Source organism: Castor canadensis, chromosome 10 (assembly GCF_047511655.1).
Source record: "Castor canadensis chromosome 10, mCasCan1.hap1v2, whole genome shotgun sequence".
NCBI classification, from domain to species: domain Eukaryota; kingdom Metazoa; phylum Chordata; class Mammalia; order Rodentia; family Castoridae; genus Castor; species Castor canadensis.
In genome coordinates, this window is record NC_133395.1 from 141,414,904 (window position 1) to 141,442,876 (window position 27,973).

At 51.1% G+C, this 27,973-nt stretch overlaps 1 protein-coding gene across 12 annotated transcripts in view; it reads right to left on the reverse strand.

Annotated features, from left to right (window-relative positions):
• Atp2b2 (ATPase plasma membrane Ca2+ transporting 2) overlaps positions 1 to 27,973 on the reverse strand; it is a 333,232-nt gene that overhangs the window by 128,098 nt on the left and 177,161 nt on the right. For 4 of the 12 annotated variants that reach the window (XM_074044422.1, XM_074044421.1, XM_074044418.1 and 1 more), the window contains exon 1: positions 11,459 to 11,659. The exons of 5 other annotated variants lie outside the window; for them this stretch is intronic. The gene's annotated coding sequence lies outside the window, so the exon portion shown is untranslated. Of the gene's footprint in view, positions 1 to 11,458; positions 11,660 to 27,973 lie in introns of those variants that run through there. 3 more of the 12 variants (XM_074044420.1, XM_074044417.1, XM_074044410.1) reach the window with 1 other exon arrangement.

Here is a 27,973-nt window from a genome sequence, read left to right on the forward strand (position 1 = left end):
ACTGGTAGTCCTGACGAGGTGCCTCCCCTGCTCAGAACTCCTCAGTGGCTCCCTACCGCCCAAGGACAAAGTTCAAAGGCCTTTGCCTGACACTGGGTCCTGCCTATGTCTTCAGGCTTGCATCTTTCTGTCCTCCCTTGTATCTTTCCTTCCAATCATAATGAATACAAATTGTGTATGGTTCATACCTCCAGGCTTTGCCCTGATAGTTCCTGCTACTGGAAGTGCCCTCCTGTGGGCCAAAGCAATTGCCTAGAAAGCTTTCTCCAACCTAGGCAGAGCTGGCAGCACCTGTCTCTGCAGGACATGCTATGCCATTGTGGCTTTTGTAGGAGCTCCTTGAGGTGGGGGCTGGTCCAGCTCTGCGTCCTAGGTCCAGCACACACATGGCCCATGGAGAACCCTCATGCACTCAGTACCCCCCATGCCCCCCAGGTCTGCAGTACATCAGACCTGCGTGAGTTGAGATGGCCTCACCACTTGCAGCTTGGGCCTGGGCTACTGGGGCACAGGGTTGAGAGTAGGAGGCAAAGGGTGTCAGGAGCCACACAGAGCATCTGCCGGGCCTCCCACCTGCTACAGCAGCAGGAAGAAAGAAGCAAAAGGATGAAAACAGTAAAAAAGAGTGATCAAGTTCATCTGCCTTCATTATTGCCTTGAGTTCATGACAAGAGGCTTTATTATGTAAAGAATAAACAGGGTGTTGGGGAGGCAAGGGATATGGCTGGGGGCTCATGTCAGAGTCTCCCACCCTGCCAGGTCATTGTTCCTCTGTCTGTGTTTGATATCACCACCAGCAGGCTCCTGCAGACGGGGGCCACTGCCCCATTTACTAAACACCTACTATGTGTCATTTACCACTTGTTATGTCAGGACAAAGACTGTGACCAGGCAGACCTGGGCTCTGATTCCAACTCTGACCTCTAAGGTCTTCACCCCAATTTATACCCCTCTCCTCCAGGGAAGCCAGGTGGGTGGGGCAGTGGCCATAGGCTGTGCAGGAAGGAAGATGAGTTTGAGAATTCCTGGCTCCTAAGCCAGACACTCCTTTAGGGACCAGGCTGGCGTCTTGGGTGGCCCCTGAGACTCAGTTTCTCCATCTGCAAAGCTGGTACAGTCAATTCTTCCCTCAAATATAACCAGAAGGGGGCAGGACAGGAAGCTTCTTGCATGGCCTTGGATCAACACAAGTAGCCAGGACAAAACTGTCTCTAGCTGAGATTTGAGAAGGTACACAGAGAGCTCCACCAGCTGCCTTAGAGTTTGTGGGTTGGTTTTTTTTTTTTTTTTTTCCTTTGTGGCAGGGGAAGCCTTTGGCTTTCACTAGTTTCCCAATGGAGATCCTGGTCCCATTGTCCCACTAAGACCCAGAGACTCTGTCTAGTGGGACAGCGTCCACTCCCTGCTTCCCAACAGATAGAATCACATCAAGATGGCAGCCCTGGAATGTGCAGAAGCCCCCACCCCATCCGGGACAGTGACCTTCAAGGCTGTACTCCACCTTGGAGAGCCCAGCAACACTTGCTTGTGGTGTCTCTGCAGTCTTTTTGTGGCTGTACAGCATGGAACCCCAGAGTGACCATCTCCAGTGTGGATGAAGTCCATGGGTGGCTCTCTTCCCTCATAATCCTGAGTTCCTTAATCTCGGGATCAGTTCCCAGGATGCTGTATTTCATCTACCTCTCTCGCTTGCCCCAGAGCCAGCAAAGAGTCCTAAACCCTGATGGGTCCAAGACCCCATGGTTGGCCACAGAGGAAGTGGATGGAGGGAGGGTCTAAGCTCATCTCAGTGAGGCTGCCAGGAAGTGCTGACTCTGGTTAAAGTAGGTGCCCTATGAAGACACTAAGCGCTCAACTGCCTGGATATCCACGACCAGACCATTCTAAAATCAGCCCAGAAGCGTTGTTTAGTGCAGTCCTGTGGGTTGCATGGCAGGTGACCTGAGATGGGCCTGTTATGGTGTGGATCCTGGCATGTTTGTGTGTGTGTGACTTAGGACCCTGAGCTCACAAAGCTGAACTGATTTCATAGAAATTGAGGAGGTGGGAACCAGTTGAAGGGAGTGGGTGCTTGGGATCTATATATTGCCTCTGATGATGACTCTGCTTCTCCATCACCATAAGGTGAGCAGTCTTACACCACCATGTGCTTCTACTATGATGCTCTGTCTCACCGTGGGGCAGAAACAATGGAGCCACATTCTATAGACTGAAACCTCTGAAACCAAAATAAACCCTTCCCACTTTAAGTCCTCAGGTATTTTGTCACAGCATCAAAAAGCCAACACAGAGCCCCAAATGCAGATTGTAGCTCCAAGTATCAGTTGGATGCAAGAGACTAGCACTGTGGGTCCCCTAGCCTGGGCCACATGTGAGCAGCAGACAACAGGATTCTGCTCAGCCCCTCTACCTGCTGCCCCTACCACACTGCAACGGATTTCAAGCCCAGTGTATCTGCCTTTTCTTTTTTGGTGGGACTGGGGTTTGAACTCAGGGCTTTGTACTTGCCGAAGCAGGTGCTCTATCACTTGAGCCACACCTTAGTCCATTTTGCCCTGGTTATTTTGGAGATGGGGGTTTTGTGAACTATTTGCCTGGGTTGGCCTCAAACCACAATCCTCCCAACCAATCTCAGCCTCCCAAGTGGTTAGGATTACAGGCATGAGCCACTGGTGCCCATCTGGTTTTCTCTTTATGGTTAGTGTTTTCTATGTTCTTTCTGAAAAATCATTTCCTCCTCCTGGCTGGTGAAGACCCTATCCTATTTTCTTCTAGAAGCTTTATAGTTGTAGCTTTTATATTTAGGTCTGTAGGTCTTTTGACTTACCTTCTTCTACTTCTCTTTTTTATGGTTAAATCTACGTAACAGAATTTACCATTTTAGCCATTTTAAAGTGTACCATTTTAAATATTAAGCTCATTCGATGTTGTGTAGCCTCACTACCATCTATCTTCAGAACACTTTTATCTTCCCAAACTGGAGGTCTGTCCCCATTAGACACTATGCCCACTTCCTCTTCACCCAGCCCCGATCCCCACCATTCTCCTTTAGGTGCATACAAATTTGACGACTCCAGGGCCCTCATGTATTTGTCCTTACATAGCTGATTTATTTCACTTAGAATAATGTCCTCAAGGCTCATCCATGTTGCAGCATCTATCAGAAGCCCTTTCCTTTTTTAAGGCTGAATAATATTCCATTCTGTGGACAGACCACATTTGGTTTATTCAATTCCTGCTGATGGACATTTGGGTTGTTCCCAACTTTTGACTGTTGTGAACAATGCTGCTATATGCATGAGTGTACACATATCTGAGTCCCTGTTTTAAATTCTTTTGTGCATACACTCAAAAGTGGAACTGTGGGTCATGGGTAATTCTGTTTCGTGTTTTGAGGGACTGCCATACTGTTTTCCATAGCAGCTGTGCCATTTTGCATCCTCACCAGCAATGCACAGGGTGCTAACTCTTGCCAATACTCCCTTTCTCCTCTCTTGGTGTTAGCTGTCTGAATGCGTGTAAAATGGTGTCTTGCTGGGGCTTTGCTTTGTGTCATCCCTCTAGTGATTAGTGGTTTTCTCTCTCGTGTCCTTGTCGCCACTTGTGCATCTTCTTTGGAGAAATGTCTCTTCAAGTCCTTTGTCCATTTTTGAATGGGTTGTTTGTCTTTTTTGTTCATGAGTGTGGGAGTTCTTTCTGGATATGAATCCCTTGCTAAATACATGACCTTCAGTTACCTTCTCTCATACTGTGAGTTGATTTTCCACTTTGCTGATAATGTCCTTTGAGGCACAAATTTCTTAAAATTTTTAAAAACTTTTCTATTTTTTTCTTTTGTTGTCTGTGCTTTTGATGTCATATCCTGGAAATCATTGCTAAGCCCAATGTCATGAAGCATTCCCCCATGTTTTCTTCCATCTTGATTTAATTTTGTGCATGGTGTGAGGTAGGGATTCAAAGTCAGCATATCTGAAATTTAATTTCTGTGCCTTCCCATCCACCCTCATGCTCCTGGGGGCTCACTATTTGCCATCAAAGGCCTTGCTCAGAAGTCAGGAGTCACTTGTCACTTTCCATCATCAAAGTCCTGATTTTTGATTTTGCAGTGCTGGGGATCGAACCTAGGGCCTCACACACAAAAGGAAGTGCCCTACTCTATAGATTTTGCTTCCTTCTTACGTTTCCTGGAATCCATACTTCAAAAGTCCCTGGCTTCATCTGAGCTCTTCTCACCTCTGTTCAGATAGCTGCAGTGGCTCCCCTGCTGCCACTTGGAAAAGCAACTCTGATCACATCACAACCTCCCCGACCCTGTCCACCTTGCTCTTAGGATTACAACAGACTCCTTAATATGATCCTGAAAGTGTCAGGGGGCAGGCCTTTGCTCCGCCAACCTGCCCATCACTCCTTTCTCCTTATTCTCTCTGCCCAAGCTGCACTGCTTGTTCCCTCCACATGCCTTTTGTTGTTCTGTTTCTTCTGCCTGGAATGCTGTTCTTTCCCTACAGCCACCTAATAAACTCCTACTCATCCTCCTCCTCTTAACTTAATCCCACTTCCTCCAGGATGCCTTCCCTGATTTACCTACTGTATATTCCCTGTTGTCAGAGTTATCACAGCCATGTTTTACATGCATTTATGGAACTGCTGGATTAATGTTTTATTCTAGACCACTAAGGACAAGACCTACATCTGTTTTATCATCACTACTGTATTCCTAGGCTCTAGCACATAGTAGGTCATCTGTGAATAGTTTGAGAAGGAAGGAAGGGAGAGATGGAAGGAAGGGAGAGACAGAAGGAGGAAGGAAATCCATTTGCATGGAGCAGTTGGACTGATTTCATATTCAGAGTGAGGGTTCTAATATCCCTTGAAGCTACAGAGCTCAGTGTGTGACCTCCAGCTGAAAGGGGGTGAAATCAACTTTCTGTAAATTTCAGAACTTTGGGAAACTTATGTGACAAAGGCTATGCAAGCCTTTTCTCAGACTCAGTTTCCTCATCTGTAAAGTGGGGCCAACACCACTGTCCTGAAGGATTATGTTACTAGAAAAGAGGATGTGTGTGAAAGTGCTCAGTTCTAAACACAAGTGCTAAGTGACCTTGAGTCTAGCTGTGCTCTCAAAGGCAACCAAACTCTCCCAGGCTCTCTGGATCATCAGTTGCCAGATGTGGATATGGACACATACCCAAAATAGAAGGAGGAGAGCTGAGTCTCTTCTGAAGCAGGCAGTCTTTGAGAACTGCTCTATCTGTGATCCCTGGGATTGTGTGTCATCTGTTTGGATGTCCACGGCCAGATCCCTTCTGAAAGTGGCCCAATGCCATTTAGTCCAGTCTGTGGGCATCAGGTGGGTAACGGCAGTAAGGGATACTGTCTGTAGCATGCCTAGACTCTGGGCAATCTTCCTCTGCGTGTAGCTCCAGCACACGCCACAGTGGCTTTCTGGTGGACAGGAAGATCCTCTCACTCAGTGAAAGCCAGATCAGGTGCTGAAAAGCATTGAGATCCAGCCAGGATTTCATTCTTAGGATATCTTGGGCCTAGAAGGGGAATGAAGCAGGAGGACCCTCAGCACTGGTCATCCTGGGCATGCTAGGTGGGCTCCCTGCACTCTGCTCCCCTCTCCTCACAGCAGGGCCATTAAAATGCATGTGCAGGCTCCAGGCCCCCAGCCTGGATTAGGTTAGGGCCTAACCTGCCCCTAACTGGGGGACAGTGAAGTGCCTCCAGCTCCAAGGCCCATACCATCTGGGCAAACAGTTCCCAAACCTAGGGACTGGCTCCTGTCTTGTTCCCATACATTTCTTCTTGGCCGAAACTCTGTCACATTCATGCCAATATCCCACCCCAGCCTGGACCCACGCCTAGCCCTGACTTCCTCCTTCCAAGTCCAGTCTCTTCACTCCACCTCTACTTTCACCACCTGGGCTCACATGGGGTTAGGAACCAGCGTCCTCACCATTCCTCTGCTGTCCCCTTGGCCCTACAGCTTGTTCTTCCCCAGAGTACCTCTGCTTATGGCATAAACTACATCAAGTCACTTCCTTGCCTAAAACCATCCAGTGGTTTCCAATACAAGCAGAACTAAGTCCAAAGTCTCCACTGGGGACTACAAGGGTGGCCCCAGTGCACTGGCCCTGCAGACCCTTTCACCCCTATCTCCCATACTTTCTGCTCTTGCCACACTAGAGCCTATCCCATCTGCTGGGCCTAGGCCTCAGAACAGAGCATCTCTGTGCTCAGTTACCCAGGTAGATGGTCTGCCTGGGGCTGCAGGACCTTGTTGAGAATGAAGACATCACAGATGTAAGAAGTGAGAAATGGAAAGTCAACATTGGAACTCCAGGATGTATCCATACTGGAAGCTGACATTCCTCTGTATTATTTTGGTTTTTTTCCTGTTATGTTAGCCAATACATGTTTCTCTTTCAGCTAGCCTGAGTTGGTATTTACACTGCTTGCTTCTAAAGGGAGTCCCAGTTAACTCAACTGGCCAACCCTTCATCACCTAGCCCTCCCTTGGGTTCCTCCAGTGGGTCAGCTCATTTCCACCTTTGGCCTTTGCCTGTGTTTTTTCCTCTGCTTTGATGTCCACACGTCTCACCCCTCACCTCACAAGGTCCCTGATCAACTGACCTCCTTGAAGATGTCTGCCCTTACCACCTTGGTGAAAATAACAAGCCTTCTCTCCTGCCCCCCACCACTCTGTTGTGTTCAAAATGACAATTGCACGTCGCTATGCATATTATATATTTACTTCTTGTCTGTTTTCCCCATGAGGGCAGAGACATGCGAGGGAGGTCAACTGTCCTTGGTGGCCTGAGGAGCTTCTTGGAATGAGGGACTTTCTATGCTAAAACTAGGAATGTCCCAGGCAAACTGGGGTAAACTGATCCTCACAGGCTGCTCTGTTTACCGTGAAATCTTGCTTCCCAGGTTGGTGCTGGCACATAGTAGGTACTCAATACATAGCTGAGTGGGTAAATGAAGGCAGGCCTTGGGTGGGCAGGTGGTCCTCACCTGGCAGGGACTCTACGCTGACCCCATGTTACACATGTGGAGTCTGAGGCTTGAGCTGCTGGCTTGGGTCACATGGCTGGGCAGTGGAGAGCCAGGATGGGAATCAGCTCTGCCCCACTGCAGAGGCCAGGCCCTGACTGCTCTGCAGTATGTACCTCTCTGTCCTGCCTCCTCTGCTCATGCCAATGAGCCCTTGGCCCCTGTTGCCTATATGCCTACCTCTGGGCCGGGAACAGCCAACACCTCACTGAGCTCCACCCAGATAGGTAAGAACTAGCCAAGGGCAGCTTGTCAGTGGCCAGGTGGAGGGAGAGGGAGAGATAGGCAGTCGGCAGTGCAGAGCTGGGTGGAGCTACCTCAAGGCTGGAACCCCAGAGTGTGGTGGTCTTGCTCCCAATCTGTGTGTCTGAGACACCTCCATTTCCCTCATCAGTTACGGAAAGGCCTCTTGGCCACTCCAGACTTGCCACTGCCCTTGGCCCTGCTGAATGTGCTTGCCTGAACCTCTGGGTCAGAGCAGGGCATTACACACTAGGGGAAGTAACCTCTCTTCCATTTTCTGGGTGAGGAAACTGATGCCCAGAGAGGTGAAGCTGAAGTTCGTAAGTTAGGATTCTGAGAGGGATTCAGGTCTGTCTCCCAAGCTCAAGTCTTCTTTCCCACCTTGCGCCCCTAGTGAGGATGCTGTTGGGGTGGTAAAAGATGGAGCCTGGCACTCCATGTGTATACTTTGTTATCTTAGAGCACCTTGTATGGTAGATCTAACTGTCCCCATTTTACAGACATGGATGTAGGATGACAGCGGAGTTGTATGATTGACCATGGTCATACAGCAGGAATGACTCTTGATGGAACCTGTCTTCCTAATGTGCTCCCTTCTCCCACCCTCCGGGTCCTCCTACCGGCCCACTGACTTACCTATTTAACAGCTAATCAACTTCTCCCCAGCGTCCGTGATGTGAGGCCCTGGGCTGTGCACACTGCCCTGAGCCCTGACAGCGGGAGAAAACCCTGGACTCCACCGCTACCCTGGCTCCTGGCCCCGAGTGCCTAGAAATCCTTTCCTGAGCTGCGGCTGGGTTCCAAGCCAGCTTCCCCTGGGTCTGATTAGAAATCTACTTGGGAGTCTCACTGGGGAATTCTCTGCAGGTTTAATTCTGGGATCTCAGCTGCTCTGTCCCTTGCCTGGCCACCAAGGAGCTGTTTTTCATAACAAAGTGGGGCGGCAGAAGGGCCCTGGGAGGTTTTCATAATTCCACTGTTGGAAATTTCCATGATGGTGGAAAAGCCCCATTAGCTGGTCTGCAGATGCCTTCCTGAGAAAACCTTCAAAATGAAACTGCTGGACAGGCCCACTCCAGCCTGTACAGTGTCTGGAGCTGTCTACAAATGGGCATGGGTTGAGCATTGGCATCAGCCCCCAGCACAGAGTAGGGCACCTAAGAGGCCTGGGGTCAAACATGGGGGAGCTTCCTGTGCCTCCAAGGAAAGTGTGAAAGAACAATCTGCCCCCAACACCCCGTGGCCAGTCCCAGCCTGGAGTCTGTTCCTCTGTCCTGGCTTGCTGTGTGACCTTGAGGAGCTACTACTTCTCTCCTGCCTGGGAAGTAGACAGTCAGCTGGTGTTCTCTAAGGGCTGAAGCCTCTAAGGACTGCCTCTGACCTTAGTTTCCCTGAGTTCTTTGGCCTGAGGCCAGGAGGGCTTTGAGGAAACTGAGTCCCTTGAAACTCTGAAGGCATCTACAAAGCCAGAGACCTCCTGGGAGGGAAAGAAAGCTGTGACACCCTACAGTCAGTCCTGAAGTTGCACTCAGGGGAGCAGGTAGCTTCCTCACTTCCCAGTCACTGTCTGTCTTGCTCACAGGGCATGTGACTTGCCCACGTGAGCTAAGATTCCGCACAAAGGTTAGGCCTCCACTGCAGTGTCTGCCCTGCTTCACCCCACAGTCATCCCATTACTGGCTCTGGGGGTCTCTGTGGCATTCTGAGGTCCCCACAGCCATTTCCCCCTCCTGCCTAGGTTCATCCCTCACCATAGCCACCTGTTTCCAGGATCCCCTCCGGTTCTCTCCCTTCACCACAGCCAGGCTGCTCTGCACCACCTGGCCTTGACCTGTGGCCCTGGAAACTGCTGACTGCAGCTAAGGCAGAGGGGCAATAAGCAGTGCACCAACTCTCTATTCTCCTACAGACACCTCCACTTGCCAGACACGTGGGAGGCTCCAGATAGCACAGCCTCAACCAACAGCCAAGGCAGGACAAGAAGAGTTGGGTCCCATGCAGATCTGCAGCTGAGCACCGGCCTTATACCACAGAGTGGATTCATTTGCAGCTCTGAGCCTCAGTCTCCCTAACTGGGAAGTGGGGATAAGGCCATTTCTCTCGCACTGCTGTCTGGAGCATAAGAAGAGACTAAGGTTAAGGCTCTGGGCCTAGCAGGGAGCAGATCCCAGGCCGATCTGACCTGAGTCCCTTCTTGAAAGGGGCTGGACGGGGGCTCAGATTTGAGTCCTGTGTAACTTCAGCATGATGGAGGGAGGATGTGACAAGAGGGAGGTGGGTGAAGAGGATCGGGGCAAGGGAGCTTCAGTAGGCAAGGCAGCCAGTGCCCTCACCACAATCACAAAGCCCCTCTGCTTTTGAGGTGAGCACTTGCTATGCACCAGGACCGAGTGAAGGCTTTCTACATACAGCTTCCTCACTGTAAACCTTCCTGGAAGCTTCATAATCCCCACTGCATGGGTGTTGAAACTGAGGCTTGGAGAGGTAAGGTCACTCATCTGGGCATTTCAGGGCTACATTTGCCCAGAACTCTGGACTGAGTGAGAGCACAGGAAGGGACAAGAGGGTGGCCAGAGGCATGAGAAGAGGAGGTAGGGATGTGTGGTGTCCCTCCCTGGGGGCCCGCCTTTCTGATTCTCCTGGCCTGGCACTCCCAGGGCAATCTACACCACCCCCCCCCCCGGCCTCTGCCTCAGGATTATCCCTTCTGCAGCTTTCCAAGCAGGTGCATATTAAACACAGCAAGGAAACCAAGTCTTCTCTGACACCTCCAACTCTTTTCCGGAGAAGGGGAGGATGAGGTGGGGAAAGCCTGGCTCATGCTGCCTGCTCACCTCCACAGGGAGTTAGCTAGACAGGCCAGGGCCTGAGGATGGGTTGTCCTGTGCACCTTGGGCAATGAACTTCCCTGTGCTGCCCAGAGGGTTGCTGCCTGGATGCCCCAGGCCAAAACCCAGCATATGTCACCTGGAGACAGTGCTGTATGCTTACGGCAGTGAAAGGCTTGCCCAGAAGCTTCTGCAGAGACCTGTGAGATGTGTACACCCCACCCTCATCCCCAAGGGCCCTGAGCCAAGGCGGGGGCCAGGATGCTAGAGCTGTGGCCAGTGCTCCCAGATCCTGGAGTTGAGGGGTGGGAGGGAGGTGAGGCCCTGGAGGTGCCCGGGGCAGGCATCTTCTCCAGGCCATCATCCTCCAATGCACTGGTACCATGTCACGCCTAGCCCAGGAGCCTTGTGAGGGCCCGTGGATCAAGCACAGATTTGGCCACACAAACCCTGCTTTGCAACTCACCAGCCTTGGGGCTCAGTTTCTCTGTCTGTAGAATGGGGACACCACCACCAACTGCTCAGCCTTATAAAGGATTTAACAAGATATCAATGTTTTCCACATGGCAGCCACAGGGGGTGTGTATGTGTCTCAGCCCTGTGGAAGAGCCAATGACAGGATCAAATTTGGTTTTGTCTGTCACCTACAAAGTTCCACACGGCTTGATCCCTTGCCATCATCCCCCACCAATCTCTCTGCCCTTTCCATGTGGCCCCAGCCACAATGGTCTATGTGGCTGCACAGGCCTGGCTCCCTCTCACCTCAGGGCTTTGCACATGCTGGCTCCTTTGCTGGGACTGTTCTTCCCCCAGGTGGTGGCACAGCCAGGTGCTTTTCATAATCTCCAGTTACCTCCTCAGCGAGGCTCTCCCTGACCATCTTATTCAAACTGTCCCCTCGATTTCCTCTTAGTTTTCTTTGTAACCATCACCACTGCCTGGAATTATTTACTTTAGTTATTAGTGAGACCTCCTCTGTCTTATCCAACACTATGCTCCATTGCTCAGACATGCCTGACGTGTAGCGAGAGTTCAAGAATTATTTGCTAAATCAACAAATAAATATGTACTGAGCATGAAACACAGCAGGCATTAAAGAGATGCTGGCCCTTTTTCCTTTACCCATTCCAGCACGGTCTCTCCCCATCCAGGCGCGTGCGTGCGTGTGCACACACACAGATACATGCACACACACACACACACACACATGCACACAATCAAAACAAATGCTCAGATGAACTGCAGAACAAAAGCCTCATACAAGCAAGTCCTGTGCTGGAGTAGGACACTAGGGTCACTAGGGCCCAAGGCCACCTGTCACCTACCTGGCTAACCTGAGGGTCTCACTGAGATGGTGGAAGCCAGGTTCCCTAGGAGAGCAGAGAGTGATCCATTTCTTCTCAGCACAGAGCTGGTAGGCCACCAGACCAGGATTGTCCATTTTTATGGCCCTGGCATAGGTTGAAGAATGTGCCCTTTGGGCAGGGACTGCATCTGGTTTATTCACACCATGTTCCCAGTGCCCTCAGCTGAGTAAGTGCTCCGTGAAAGCTTGTTAATGAATTCCTGAATGAGGGTGGGTGTTGGGCAGAAGGAAGGAGAGAGGGCGGGCCATCAGTGTTCATAGCAGTCACCAGCTTGAGACATGTGCCAGGTACCATTCAATCTCTCTGAGCTCTGAGCTACCTGAGAATAGCTCCGACAGCACGTATGTCCTGTTGCCCGGCTTTTTTTTTTTTGGTGGTGGTACCAGGGTTTGAACTCAGGGCTTTGTGCTTGTAAAGTAGGCACTCTCCTATTTGAGCCACACCTCCATTTTGCTCTGATTATTTTAGAAATGGAATCTCACAAACTATTTGCCTGGGATGGCCTCAAACTGTGATCTTCCCCATCTCAGTCTCCCAAGTAGCCAGGATTACAGGCGTGAGCCACTGGCGCCCAGCTCTGTAGTCCTGCTTAAGAACATGCAACAACTCCCATTGCCTCTGAGAGAAATTTCCACCTTTTAGCATGGCACTCAGAGCCTGCCTGCCTTCCTCTCTCCTGCTTCTGTCTCTCTAGCCATTCATCTAAACTTCTATCCGTCCATCTACCCATGCATCTGCTCATCCATCCATTCATCTGTCTGTCTGTCCATCCATCCAGCTTCTCACTCAATATTTACTGAGTGTTTCCTATGTTCTAGACAATGTGCTAAGTGCTGGGGTCAACCCATCACTTGTCTGCTCTACCTTCAAGAATATCCAGAACATGACCACATCTCATAGCCTCCAAGGTCTCTGTCCTCCAGTGGGTCCAAGCTTCCACCCTCTCCTACTGTGGTCCCTGCAGAAGCCGTCTCTCTGGCCCCTGCCTCTCACCTTCCTAGTCTGTTCTCCACACATAGCCAGAAGAGAACTCGAGTTCCACTTTTGCTGGACCCATTTTTCTGGCTCCTGTTATTCTTCAGGTAATAGCTCAAATCCCTGCTGTGGCCCTTGACACCCTGCATGTACTTGACCTCCATGTTGTTACTTGAGCTCATCTCCTAGGCCTGCCTTGCTCACTCTGCTTCACCAGCCTCCTCGCTGTTCCTTGGACCTGCTGAGCAGGAACAAGTACATGGGGACCCTTGCACTGGCTGTTCCTTCTGCTGGAACCTCTTCTCAGACAGTTAGGAGACTACCTCAGGTCCCTGTCCAAATGCCACCTCAGGGAAGCCTTCCATGACTGACAGGAAATAGCCTCTTCCATCCTTGGCTTCATTCTTTGTACATGAGGGCTGCCTGATGGGCCACCCACCTTGTGGCCTGGATTTTCATCTATCTCTATCCGGGTGAATGTGAGCTCTGTGAGGCAGTGGGCCAGCCTGCTGCAGTCAGTGTGGCCTCCCCAGGGACTGGCACATAGTAGACCCTCAACTAGTGTGTGTAATGAATGGATGAATGCTCTTGCCCCTTTTGCAAATGGAGGTTATCTCTACTTTATAAAGGTCTTTCACATTCCCTTTGCAATGCTTTCCAAACATGTCTGTTCATGATGATCCCGTGGGCCCTTTCCAAGATGGAGCGATGCATACCTCTCCCAGCCTGTTTCCCTTTCACCATCATGCCCCTTTCTAAACAATGGCCAGGACACCACTCTTCCTCTTCCTACTGTCTGTAGTCCCAAAGCCCTGTGACTCACCCACCCATTCTCTCCCATCTTGGCGACCTGCCCTCTTGTCGTCATCTGCCCTACCCTTCTGCACTGTAGATCTCCAGCTCCAGCATTGTCCCCCAAACTCATTATCCTTTCTAAGGCCACAGGATCATCCTAAAAGGCCATTCTGATAATGTCACTCCCCAGCTTGAAACTGTCCAGCTCTTGGCTTTGGACTTGGCCCGGCCACCTCTCTGGCTGAGTGCTCACCACCCGCCTAGAGCAGTCTGCTCTGTGCTCATGGGAGTGGACTTGCCCTGCTCAAGCTTTCCCACAACCCTCTTCCTTCCATCTGGCCTTTCAGAGGCCCTCTGAGGTTGTTCTTTGCCAGCCTCCATAGTGACCAGGGTCTCCCCTTGCCCTGTGCTCCCTTGGCTGGTTCACTTAGCCTGGTTCATTTGCAATTACTACTCTGGGACCAAGTACCACTGACCATGGTTCATCTGGGGTTCTGGGAGTCAAATGACTGGCTGGGGGCCTTGGGCAGGTTGCTGTATGTCAGTGAGCCTCAATTTCCTTATCTGTAACATGGGAATGACTGCTAGAGGGCAGACATATTAAATAATGCCTGCAGAGCACTTGAATAAGGCCTAGATGCATGTCAGCTACTTTCTCTTATTCACAGGATGCTCCAGGGTAGACTGCACCCATGGATACATGTGGCTGCCAGGGCTTCTTGCACTTGGCAGGGCTGAGCCAGGGGGCCAAGAGATCACCTTGACCTTTCTGTGACTTCCCTCTTATTAAAAAGCCTCTATTTATTTCGGTTGGTATTTTAAAAATATGGATAATTTGCTTTGGGGTAAGGGAAGCGTATTTTCAGGTTTGTGTTTTCTGCTGTTCTGTTTTCTCTTTTGACCTTTGAGCTGTGTTTTGCCTTCTGCCCTTGTTTGTGCCTGGCTTCTTTTTAGCTGACCTTTTACATCTGATTTTTTTTTTTTTTTTTTTGAGCTTAGACTCTCTGCTGTTACTCTGGGTACTAGGGCTAGTTGGCTGGGGAGGGACCATCTGCAGGGAAGCTCTGAGCCTGGGCACTGCTCAGTTTGATAGCCTGTGCTGGGCCCAGCACGCATGCTCACTCCTTACTTCTCTAATGGGGCACAGAGCGGGCAACCATGCTGGTCAGCAAACAGCAGGGCTGGTGGCTAGAAACTTCTTGTCCTCTATATTTGTCTCTGCTGCTGCTGGTTCAAAGACTGTTGAGCCTAGGATGGCACATACATTGCTAAGTAACAAAATAAAGCCTGGAGGTATGCACAAATTGATCCTATCAAAAAAAGGCCCTTGGAACCTGTATCTGCCAGTAAGTCAAAGAGTGAGCAAGAGAGGGAGTAGCAAGTAAGCAAGCAGAGGCTTCATCACGTCCACACTGACCTGAACATCTAGAGCGATTTTACAAACCACTAACAAAGGAGGGAGTCATCCTGACCTCAGAGACATTCAAGTGTGGGAAAATGTGCATCCCAGAATTGACAAAACAGGCTATGGATAACACAATACCAGGTAGGTGTGGAGTGCAAGGAGAGGAAATTTATTCCTTCTCTTGCAGACCTGTTTCTTTCTACAAGTCATGCATTATTTTTGTAATTCAAATGAATGTTGTTTAAAAAAGGAAAATAGGGTTTTTCAAATGGTTGCTGCCTGGTTTCTTTCTGGCCACCTCACAGGTTGGGGACACAGTAATTGGTGGCTCTGGGTTGTGATCTCCTCAGAGGAGAGGGCTAGGGACTCGTGAAGAGAAGTAAGCATCAGGTGAAAGCACAGGGCTTTTTCCAGAGCTTGGCTAGCGTGGGTCTAATCAGCAGAAATTTCCCTTTATTAAGGCAGGGCCCCCAAACCCATCATTAAGAGCTCTTTGAAGCCTGGAAGTACACAGTGGTGCTCCAAAAACAGGACAAAATCCAATTTGCCAAAGAATGAGACACTGAGTGCTCTTCCTCCCCGGGGACACCTTGCCTGACCCCCACCCCCAACACAGCACCTCCCTGGCATTTTCTGCCTCACACTATTGCTGATGCCTGGTGTTAGACTAGTCACAGGTGTGGTTATCTCTCTTGAGTGCTCTCCAGCTGGAATATACGTGCTGCAGGCTCCAGTCTCTGCCCCTCCCCTTCTCTCCCTCTCTGGGGTCCAGGGTGTCTCACACAGAGGCAGATGGACTGGTGTGGGGTCCTGGGCAGCCTCTCCACCATCATTTCCTGCTATCTTGCAGATACTGATTTGGGAGTGGTGCTGAGAACACGGTCATCCCTTTCAGAGCAGGACAGAAGACACCAGACAGAACTTGAACTTGGTGGAGGCTGCTGCCCAGAATGACTTTAGAGGACATTTTTTGGGAATGGCACCTTCTCCTCTGCTCTCACCACTACCTCCCAGAGAAGAGCTACAGCTGTTTTGGGCCCCTTCGGCACCACCTCTCCAGATCTGGAAGTTATTTATTCATCCATTAATTCAAAGACATTCTTAAGACAATGAATGCAAGACAGATGGGCTTCCTGTCCTCAAGTTGTTGACTGTCTAGTGGGAGACAGACAACATACAAGGGAATAGATACAGAAAACAGTGCCCACTATGATAAATGCTAGTAAAAATCAAAAACCACAAGTGTCCTTCAGGAAGGGGTAGAGGAAGCTCTTTTGTACAGATCCTGGAGGGCCTCAATGAGGAATTACCCTTCAGCTTCACGAGAATGACTGTCATATACACAGATGGAAAAGGAGTATTGAGATGGGGAAATAACAGTGCAAAGGGCCTGAGGCAGGAAACAGTATGATGAGTTTGAGGAGCAGAAAGGAGGCCAGTGAGCTAGGGAAGAATGAGGAGAGAGGGTTGGGGTAAGGTGCCAAACTCAGAGGGGTTTGAAGGCTGTGAAAAGGAGTCTCGGTTTGATCCTGTACCTTATGAACACAAAATGTGATTTCTATTGTTAAAAGGGTTCTTCTGGCCACTTAGGGAGAACAGACGATTGAAGAGGAAAGGGGGAAAGAGAGAATGTGGGGAGCCAGTATGGAAGGTCACTCCCTTATTATTCAACAGTGTTCTAGTGAAATTGCTGAAAAACCAAACCTAAAATGAACAAAACATGTTGGCTGACATGGTTCCAGAGGCCTGGGGTTGCTGCCTGGGAGATCACAAGACAGGGAGAGGCAGGAAGGCATCCTGAGGTAGGTGGTATTCAGTCGGCTTGGAAAGATGGGCCACGGGGGTTCCAGGGAAGGATGCAGCCTGGGCAGAGGCTCGGGTGCTGCACTCCAATGTGTGTCAGATGACTACACTCCTGACTGACAGCTGATCAGGGAGGGGTGCAAATGTGAAGTGTGGGGGAAGATGCTTGAAAGGTAGGGTGGGTAGGGCTGCATCACAAACACTTGGAAGACAACACAGAAGACCAACCAGAATGACCGGCCAGATGGACATTGCGTGACATTCTTCTAGGTGGTCATGGGAGCCGTGGAGGAGGTTGGGGCAAAACCTAGGTCAGACCTTACACCCAAGGGCTTAGGTACAATGTTTTCTCCCCTTACATTCTGGTAAGAATAATAACTGGCTCCTTCACAGGGCCTCCCGTGTGGGGGGCTGTCCTAGGCTGTGTAACGTATTAACTCACTTACTCCTCACAACAGCCCTAGGAAGTTGGTCCTGTTATTTCCCCCTACTTTACCAAGTGAAGAGACAGAGGTCCAGAGAGGTTAAGTGACTTGCTTGAGGTCACACAGTGAGGAGGTATTGGGAAATCATGCCCAGGCCCTCAGTGCTTGTAACCACTGCACTGTGCTGGTGTCTTCATCTGCTAGCTATGATTTTGCATCCTGGGAATTTGTCTCCATCTCTGGACAGGGCCCCTCACTGCCCTCTGAGACCTCATAAGTCCCCTAAGCTCTTCAGAGAACATTAACTGACCAGCACTCACTTGTATTCTACTGCTCACCTGCTGGGTCACTGGGGCAAGCCCTTGGGCTTCTCTGAGACTCCATGAAGCAAGGACAAGACGCACACAATGGCCATGAAGACAGTAACAGTAGGTACTGAGCACTGGGAAGGGGTTGGCACATTGGTCCTATCTTACATACTCCCCACAACAGCCATGTTTTTTGCCTCCATTACACAGGTGAAAAGCTGAGGCTCAGAAAGGAGCAGTCACCCACCCAGGAGACACAGTTTGTCAGTGGCAGTGCTGGACTTTGGACCATAGTTCCCTCAACCTTAGTTGGTAGAAGCTTAAGGACTGAAACTCCTCGCTTAAAGGTAGGTGCACGTGAGTCTGACCCTTTTAGGGTCTCATCAGGTGTCTTTTGGGGAGCGAGACTGAAGACCAGAGTCACTGCCAATTCCTGGGTTTCAGGTCTGTTGCTGCTGAAGAGTCAGCTCAAGGATACCCTGGCCTTGCTGCTGTGCCCTGGGGGCAGATGTGTTGAGAACACAGCAGGACAAGAATCCCTATCCCCAGCCTGGCCTGGCCAAGGCCAGCCTTTTCTCTTACAGCCTGGGGAGCCACCAGTACCACGGACAGCACCCTCGCAGCCTGTACTCTGTAGCCTCAGGCAGCTCTGCTCTGGGCATCAGTCTCCTGAGTTCAATGTATGAGGTTGGACGAGGAGGAACTGGGCTCTGGCCTGAGGGCTGCTGGGGTCCCCCAGCTCCACCCTTCCTGGCTATGAGAGCCAGGACTACTTCCCCACCATAGCTGCTCATCTGTAGATGGATATGGGTCTAGTCAGTGGCAAAGGACGAAGGAACCTGTTTACATGGAGCACCTAGCACGGAAAGCACTCAATAAACGTCAGCTCTTATGGTTATTATGGGGTACCTGAAGGCTGCAAAGATGCTCTGGGAGATTAGCACCTGTATTCATCTACAAAAGGGGATAGGGACACTGGTGTCGTCATTCAGAATTCCCTTCTCATGAGGCCACTGAGAAGACCCAGGTCTCTGAGAGGGCAGAAAATACCCAGAAACAGCCCTTGGACCCAATGCCCAGTCACACCTAATTTCATTTACTACCAGCGGCTGACAATAAGAGAGCCCCAGGCCACAGACTCTTCACCTCACGGGCCCATTATACAGATGAGAAAACAAAGGCCCCATAAGATCCAAAGACTGTGACCGGTGAGTCCAAGTCTCAGTCCTAGAAGTTACCCATGGTCCAGCCTCCCAGCTGGATGCCAGCTGCCAGCAGCCACCTTGAACCTGGGGCTGCTGTGTCTTCCCATCGAGAGTTGTCTGTACATCTGATTCATCTTTGGCCTGGCATAGACCAAGTACTTAGTCAATATTGGTTTTATTGATTTACATTCCATCCCCTCTTCAAGATACTTTAAGCTCAGAAACCCGAAATTGGCTGGGGTGGCATGAGAAGGGCCTCATTTTCATCTGAAGTGAGTCGTGTAAGCTGATAAATTTAGAAGTGGCCTAAAGAGCTCTTAATCTCCTGCTTTCAGATACTTGCTAGGAAGAGGCTGGTACCCAGCAACCTTTGCATCCAAATGCACATAACAGAGTGGACACTCGGTGTCCCACTGGGATCTCCCTCACCAGCCTGTGGCTCTGACACTCCAGCTGCTGACCTGCAGGAACCCCTGGCTGCTGCACACCTGCTCTGGGGGAGAGGGAACCACTGGCCCGGAAGGTGCACACACAGTCTTGCTCTGACAGCAGCTGCAGCCTGAAACTATCCAATACAGGTGCAAAGCGCTGACTCTCTTGACAAAGGGCAGGGAGAATTCTGGGTTGCAGGTCACTCTCCATGGATCGTCAGGCTCTGGCTCAAGGCACCTGCTATGTAGCTCCTTCCCTGACTCTTCCTCCTGAGCCCTGTCCCACACATGCTCATAGGGCAGCCAGCTCAAGACCCACAATACAGATGCACACTCCGTACATGGATGCAAGTTCCTTCCGGTCTACCTGCCCCTTTCCCATGACCTTGACTATCAGCAATGTCTGAGCAACTGGGAATTTGAGACATTTAAAGACACAGGGGGCCCCATCTGGCCCCACAGTCCTTGTTTCAAAGCCAGATGCAGAGTCACTGCATGATGTCCAGAGAGGGACTGTGACTTATCCAAGGTTACCTGAAATATTTGCCAAGGCCTGCTGCACTCAGGTCTCTGTCCCCCACACTCAGTCCACTTAGTGGATCTGGCCCCGCCTGGTGGCTGGACCAGCCACCCCATCAGGGCTTCTGCTCTCTCCAGGAGGGGGTTCTGCTGTGTCAACACTGGGAGGCCAGTGGTGTGCTGGCTGGGAGTCTGGCAGGGTGGCTGGCAGGCTCTGCTGACCTTGGCAGTGGTGGGCAAGGTGGGAAGCCCAGCTCTATGGCTTCCTCCATGTGTGCAGAATAGGCAGAAAAGCATGGGATGAGGGAACCAACTCACTTCTGATGACCTTCCTCATCCTCACTGCCCTGTAGATCTCCCACCTAGTGATGCTGTAGCTGGCTTCAGCTTCTTCCAGACCCCCCTCTTCCCTCTGGCATTGCAAAACTCCCTGAAAATCAGAATCCTGAACTACATGGTCACCGGGTTTTGTTCCAGTCTGCTGAGAGCCAGCAGCATGACCTTGGGCCTCAGTTTCTACAGCTATAAAATGAGTGAATTCTCTATTGCTACTACTTTGCTAAGCCTAGTGTTTATTTTCATTGCCGTTTATGGAACTAGAAAAACTCATTAGAAGTTCATCAAATATTTGTCTACATTGGATACTGCTTTCAACCTCATGTTACAGAAAGCAGGATTAAGGATTAAGAAACCTACTTGCAGCAGGCCACACAGCAAGAAGTGGTAGAGCAGGAATTGGAGTCCCAGAATTTGTGCTTCAAATTCCTTCCTATACTACAGTCTTTGTTGTTTGTTTTAACCTACTATTTATTATGCACCTACTGTGCACTCTTACAGCAGCTCTGTGAAGCAAACACTCTCATGTCTGTTGTTTCAGAGAACAACAAAGGCTCTGGCAAGGGCTCACTGAAATAAGCTGGGGAGGCAGATGGGAGCCCCAGTTTGCTCCCACCATCTGAAGGTCAGTATAAGCCCTCTATAAGTTGTATCTATTTATCATGCTTTGTTAAATCTAAGTTACATCCATAATAACACGTATTGCTACATTATGCTATGCATAAGTAAGAAAACAAAAGGGAGAACAGCAGGCTTTGCTAGGTGGGCTGCCAGTTGTAAGAGGCATCTGGTGTCAGAGATGTCAATGTGGCATCCTGAACTTGCAATTCAGTCTTATCATGGCGCATTGGCACAGTGCACACTATCATTATCCCAGGTTACAGTCAGGCTACTGAGGACATGCAGCTGGCTGGTGTCCCTAACTCTGTGATGCGTATCACTGAGAAATCAGGCCATGTGGGACACATGGCCTGCCCATGGGCTCAGGGTGCAAAGCTTGAGAAGCTCAGTCAGCTGGAACCTGGTGGCCTTTTCTAGAAGGAACTTTTGGCTCCCACACAGTGTGGAGCCCTTGGGCAGGCTGGGGGACATTCCCAAGTGGCTGCCCAAGGATCTCCCATCCCTCCACAGCTCCATGGCTCAGCTCCCAGGGCCATCCCTGAGGTTGGGCCTAACATAGTAGGTGTCTAAGGGAGCCAGCCTGAGGGAGATGTGGGCCAAGGCCCCTGGAGCAGCCCAGCCAGAAGGGATGACCCCCCCCCTCTACTTTTTTGGTGGTACTGGGGTTTGAACTCATGGCCTTGCACTTGCTAGGGATGCACTCTACCACTTGAACCATGCCTCTAGCCTTTTTGCTCTTAGTTATTTTTCAAGTAGTGTCCCACCCATCCACCCTGGCCAACCTAGACTGTGATCCTCCTGCTTACACCTCTCACATAGCTGGGATGACAGCTGTGTGCCATCACACCCCACTTGTTGGTTGAGATGGGGTCTTACTAACTTTTTGCCCAGGTTAACCTTGAACCATGATCATCCTGATCTTGGCCTCCTGAAAAGGTAGGATTAGTCATGAACTGGTAAATCTTAGGGTACTTACTTATTTATTTGAGACAGTGTCTTACTATATAGTTGAGGCTGGCTTCCAATTCACAATTCTCCTGCCTTAGTTTCCTGAATTCTAGAATTATAGGCCTGTGCCACCATGCCTGGTCAGAAATCTTAGGTTGTTTGTTTGTTTGTTTGTTTTGTTTTGGCAGTACTGGGGTTTGAATTCATCTGCCTTGTGCTTGCTAGGCAGGTGCTCTGCCATTTGAGCCATGTTCCCAACCCATCTCCCTGCCCACACACATTATAAAACACTGTCTTCAGAGGTGGCATAGAAGAGACCTGCTTTCCTCCTTTCAAGTTTCATGGTGCCTGGACCCAAAATGGGGCCATCCATTTGCTTGTACGCCATAGGCTCTGCCAACCCCATGCTCCATGACTGCACACAGAGCACAGGAGGCAGGAGTGTGGGCCTTTGCAAAAACCAAACCCACTCTCCTTGGAGGTAGATTTGCCCCTTCTGGGGACATCTCCAAGATGCTCAGATGCCAGCCAGAAGTTTCACCTATTTCAAATGCCTGGTGTGACCAGAGCCCTTCCACAATGGTTTTCTATCTGCATCTGAGGTCACACAGAGTCTTAGGAAGCAAGTGCTCCAACCCCACTTCACTGGCCCAAGGTCACACAGCGGTAAACACTGGTGTTAGCATTTAAATTCAAGTCTCTCTGATGCCACAAAAGGAGACCACTTTACCATTGATCTCTGGCCCTGAGCCAATAGCTTCCTTTGCATTACCTCACCACATCCTCACATCACAAATAATAGTGGACAGTCCTCCCTCAGTGTCTTTGGGGGCTGGGTTTCAGGACCCCCTGGATACTCAAGTCCCCAGAGGCTCAAGTCCCTATATCAAAGAGGTACAGCACTTGCACAGAACCTATGCACACCCTCCTGTATACTTTAAATCAGCTCTAGATTACTTCTTATACCTAGTGCAATGTGAATAACTGTTGTACTGTATTACTTAGAGGACAATGACAAGAAAGGTCTCATACGTGTTCAGTACAGATGTAAACTTTTCTAGGATTTTTTTTTTTTAATTCACAGTTCCAAATCAACACATGCTGAGCCCTTGGCTATGGAGGCAGGAAACCATCACAGCTCCCATTTTACAGATAAGAAAACAGCTTCAAAGCTCTACCTGGACCAGCCCCAGCCAGGCACTTGAGTTGGCTTCCCTTTCCCTTTCACAACAATCGAGAAGATGGGTACTGATGTGCCCATTTTATGCAAGAGCCAACTGAGGGTAAGTCACTAGTTTAACCATACATGGCTACTGAATGGCAGAAACACTTACAATGCTGTGGCTTGGAATAACAGTTGCCCTCCCACAATTAAGTGGAAAAAACATTGTCAAATGCTTGAGGATACATTTTAGCTACTAGAAGCGGCAACTGGGATTAGCGTTTTGATATGTGGCAAGGACCTTACAAGGTCAGTCTTCCTGTCCCCATTCTCCAGATGAGGACACTGAGATTCACAGAGTCACTACCCTCTGCCATATGCTGGTCTTCTGGGGCCAGAGTGGGTGCCCCTCACCCCTCCTGTCTGGAGCTCCCTGCCTTGGGTTCCCAGCTATGGGCCTCAGGGGGTTTCTGGGCAGGCCTCTGACAGAGCTCCAGAAAGGTGGAAAGGAGAGGGAGCATCAGAGATCTGGATTCTGATCCCAGGTCTGCCCCTCCCTTTCTGTGTGGCTTGGACTTGTTCTCAACCTCCCTGTGCTTTGTTTTTATTTTATCTATAAAATCGGTGATAGTACGGGAGACATGAGATACTGTGCAAGATTCTACCGGCAGTAAACACTCAAAAAACGCTAGAGAGGCAGTGGGTTGAAGAGTGTCCCTTCTGAATTCATGTCCACCTGCAGCTCAGAAGGTGACCTTGTTTGAAAATAGAGTCTTTGCCCTGCAAATAGTTAAGGTCTGGAACCTGTGGTTACAGAGGATGGACGGAAACAATGAAACCATTAAGGCTCCCTTTTTACAGATGAGGAACCATCAACTTAGGTTTAGGTGGGCCCTAAACCCAACAATGAGAATTCTTAAAGAATTCTCAAGAAAGAGAAGAAAGTGAGGGGAAGGCAGTGGAATACAAGGGGGGGGTGAACTTGTTTAGGGTACACTGCATCCGTCTATGGAATTATCACAATGAAACCCTCTCTTACTATGATGTATATGAATTAAACAGTAAAATCAAAAAAAAAAAAAAAAAAAAGGAAGAAAAGAGGCCCAGGGAAACCCATGGAGAAAGGCGCATGCAGAAGGAAGCACAGGCTGGAGCTATGTGCCTACAAGCCAAAGGATGCAGCCACTGCCCAAAGCTAAGAGACAAGCTTCTGAAGGGACCAACCCTACCGACCTCCCTAATTTCAGACTTCTGTCCTCCAGACTGAGAAGCAATGTGCTTCTGCTGCTGGAAGCCACCTCATTTTGATGTGATTTGTTACACCAGCCTCAAAAGACAAACAGAGCAGCTACAACTGCTGGTTAATATGGCAGACCTGGACCTGTGTCCTCAGGGACAGCTGGCAGAAGTCATCCTCACCAAGGACATCCCTCTTACCAGGGTGCAGCTTAGCAGGACTTGTCCAAGGTGCCACCAGTAAGCAGGGCTCCTCTGATCCTCAGACCAAGGCTTTTCCACCATACCCTGGAACATCTGTGGCCCCAGAAACTCCAGCTGGCCCCCTTGGCTTGGCCATCTTGCCCTCCCACCCCAGCCACTCTGGAATTCTCTATAGAGGTTTCCTGGCTTGCATATGATACCTCTAAGGCCTTAAAAACCCTCCACACTGTCATTGCAGGGGAGGCTCCCAGCACACTACTCAGGGGCAGGTCCTCAGGGCTGTTTATGCAGCATCTCTGAAGTCACTGCAATCATACAGCAGCCCTCTGAGGTTGGCAGGACAGAGAGCACACTCCCATTTTACAGATCAGAACATGGCAGCTTGGACAAGCAAAGCAACTAAGCCAAGGGCCCCGGGCTCCTAAACGGGGGCGGGGAGGGGGGGGAGGTGGGGCTCCAGCTCACACCTGTCAGTCAACCAGGCAGATTCTCCACAGCTTCCATGCACTGTGCCCTTAGTAAGGGGCCCTAGCTTCAGCTCAGTCCCTTATGTCTGTGATGTGAGCCCCTCACATCAGCCTGAGAAGCAGATGCCAACATCGCACAGATGGAGAACTGAGGCTGTACCTGAGGAACTCCAAGACCGGGCTAGAACCCCATGGTCTGGCCCTCTTAGGGAGGAGCAAAGCCAGACACCTTGCTATCCTTGTCGCTAGCCTTTCCTTGTCTCAGGCTCCCACAGGCAGGGAGAGATGAATCTTTGAAGGTGCAAGGCCTGACCTTGGCGAGGGGTAGGGCAGGTAGGGGCACCCAGATTAGAGGCAGGAGCTGCGCCCCGGCCTCCCACACTGCTCTGTGTGCTCCAGGCAGGGCTGTGGGGGGACCTGCACAACGTATGTGTGTGTGTGAGGCACCCAGACGACTAAGCTGCAGCTCCTTAGGAACTGAGGGCAGCTGGGAGGAGCCTCATTCTGCACTTGATGGTCCCCTGGCACCAACCTTGACCCTGAACCGCTTATGTGCCAGCCGCATAACACACATTACTTGAAATCTTTCTAATAGTCTGCTTTAAATCTCTAGGTTTACAGGGGGGAAGACTGAGATTTAAGAGAGAAGGGGTCATTCCCCAAGTCCTCAGTTTCCCCAGCCATCATGTCATCCTCAACTCCAGCTCTGAGGCTGCATGCTTCCCCAAGGCCACTCCCAGTCACCTAAGCCCTCTTGGGTACAGAAGAAAAGGGGTGAGACCTTGGAGCACCCAAGAAATGTAGCCCTAGGACCCTCTGAAACATCCAGGAACACCCAGACACCTGCCTCCACCAGGTGGCTTCTACACCATTAGAGCCGGAGACCCACCAGCCTTGGGATTGCCCTTCTCTTTTCCTCTCCTGACCTTGGAGTTGGCCCTTGCCTGGCCTCCAGATCCCAATGCCAGTCACACCTTTGTGCACAGCCTGAGATAGTGCTCCCTAGCTCTTAGACAGCCTTGGGATAAGGCAGGGCAGGGATGGCAAAGCTGTCTACCCAGAACACAGCCATACCTGGCTGGGGAGAGCTCCCCCTTTGCTCTCAGGAGACCTGCTCTGCCCTTTCTTGAAATTTTACCCCAATCCTAAATTCTTGGACTGTCAGCTCTGAAGACGTTGGTACTTCTTTTGAAATGGGCCTCATGATAGAAGATCTAGAGGGTTGACAGAGGGTCTCTGCAGGTTCCAGCTGTGTGACCTTGAGTGAGTGACTTTGAGTCTCTGGACACAGCTTCCTTGTCTGGGACATGGGAATAAGAGGGCTGTGGGGGCGGGCCCAATGGAGGCGGTGTGTAAAAGCAGTGAGCTTGGCGAATGCTAGTTGGGATTTGGTCATTTGCCCAGGACCTTAACCCATATATGTGGCTGGGTGAGGAGACGGAGAGGGGACAGTGAGAGAACAGGAGGCACTGACATTTCAGGCTCAGAACCTGGCATGAACCACAGGCAACTTTTCTGCCCTTTTGTCTGGAGAGGACTTGGGGGCTGCTGGAGGCATCCCAGGCCCCAGTTCTCACAATCCCACACCAGCGGGCCAGCTTCCTCATGCCAAGAAGGGTCAGCAGGGCCAGTCTGGGCTGCTGGCGGTCTGGGCCATAGGTAACAGGCAGCCTTCTCCGCAGAACATCAATAACCCAAGATAGCCGGGCTGAGCCCAATCACAGCTCCCTGGGAGTAAAGGCTGGCCCGCCCCTCAAGCCTGCAGGAGGCTGTGGTGGTCACTTGGGATCCAGTGTTCCTCAGGTTTCCTGAACAGCTGCCTGAGGGGTCTCTCCCCAGTGCCCACTGTGCCACCTTCTCACCTAGAAGCTGAGGGGGTGGGTGTGCATGCAGTAGCTATGGAGGAGCTGTACTGGGTGCCCACTGCCATCTTACCTGCATGGCTGGCATTAACCTGTGGGCACATTCCAGTGTTCTGTGCACCAGTCAAATGCACGGCCAGACATGCAGGTGACACTGGGAGCCTCACATGTGCACGCCTGTCATCCTCACACCTGGGACAGCCCTCACATGGCACATTTGTGACTGCTGCTGTAGGGTGCTGCGTGCATCCTCCCATGCTCCTATGTGAGGGCTACATGTGTGTAGGCAGGCTATATTTACAGGTGTGTACACTGCATTTGTGTGCATGCTGTGTTCTGCACGTGAGCATGTGGCAGTAAGGGATATGAGCTTATTTTGCAGGTGCTGGCGTGTATTTGTGGGCACAGGCATTCTGTGCGTGCACGCACACACGTGTTTGTGAGATCTGAATGTGTTCAATGCACCACTTGTGGGGTTTATATCGGTGCATGTGTATTTGAGTGAATCTATGGACATGCATATGCCCTGATGCAAACAGGACCACGTGCCATCAACATCTTTCCTCTGTCCCTCTCCGGCAGGAGGACTTCCCAGAGCCGCAGCCCCTACTGGCTACAGCTCCTTCAAGGAAGTTACCAGGCGGAGGCCCCATCGCCTGCGCTCCAAGCCCCCTCCTACTGCACACGTCAAGGGAGAATTTCTCCTGATAGGCCTGATGCTCCTAGAATTGCCCCAAACGTCAGCTCTGCAGGACAGGAGGGGAGCCCCTTCCGTGCCAGGGTGTCAGGCTCAGGTGGCAGCGTCACAACGAGACCCTCTGTCTTGCTGAAGCTTGCCTGCTCACTTACCCTTCTGAAGGTCGAGCCAGGCAGGGCCTCTGGGGGCTCCAAGACCCCCAGGGCCCTTCCCTGATTGGAGCAGGCCAGCTGCAGAGACAACCTCCTCACTCAACCTGGGTGAGCAGAGGTCAGCTTGTGGTGTGGAACAGCCACTTGGCTTGAAAGGGGTGGGTGCCGGCAGCGGCCCACCATGGGAAGTCCTGAGTCCCTGGCTGATTTCTCTGCCCCTCAGGGGGGCAGGGAGGTGCCCCAGATGTCCTACCGCTGAGCTGGAGGCCACTGAGGCTAGCTAGCGAGGAGCTGGGCTTCCGGGCAGAAAGTGCCACCTCCACCACCCAGCATGACTGCTGCAAAATGGCCTGGCCACCCACTCCTGCCCCCACCTGCCACGGAGGGGACTCGGGACGCGTCCCTGCAACCACATGTCCCGCTAGCCTGACCTGGTGGGTCCCAGCTCGCAGCAGCCCACCCCTTCAAGAGGACCCTCTGTGGGGCCCTCCCTGCCGGCCTCTTTTCCAGCATGTGCGCCAGGGTGGGCAAGGGGCACCCTTGGTCCCCTTCGTTTCCCCGGGACGAGGCTCAGAGAGGAGAATCGTGTCCCTGCCACCGCTGCTGGCCCTTGCATAACATCCCGGGGGACATCTGCAGCCCGGAGGCTGCCGGCATCCACCTGAAACCCCGGCATCCGCTTGACCCCGGCCCCCGGCGCCCATTCCCAACACACGGACCCTCACACTAGAGTCTCCCCCAGCGGCGGCTCCCAGTGCAGCCTCAGCTGCCGCCAGATAAACAAGCCCGGCTCCCACCTCCCCCTCTCCACGCCGCCACCGCTCCCACCATCAGCACTGGAAAAACCAAACGAAATGCAACGAAATAAAATGGGTGAGGGAGGAAGGGGAGAGAGGAGCGGGGCGCTTTTTATTTTTTATTT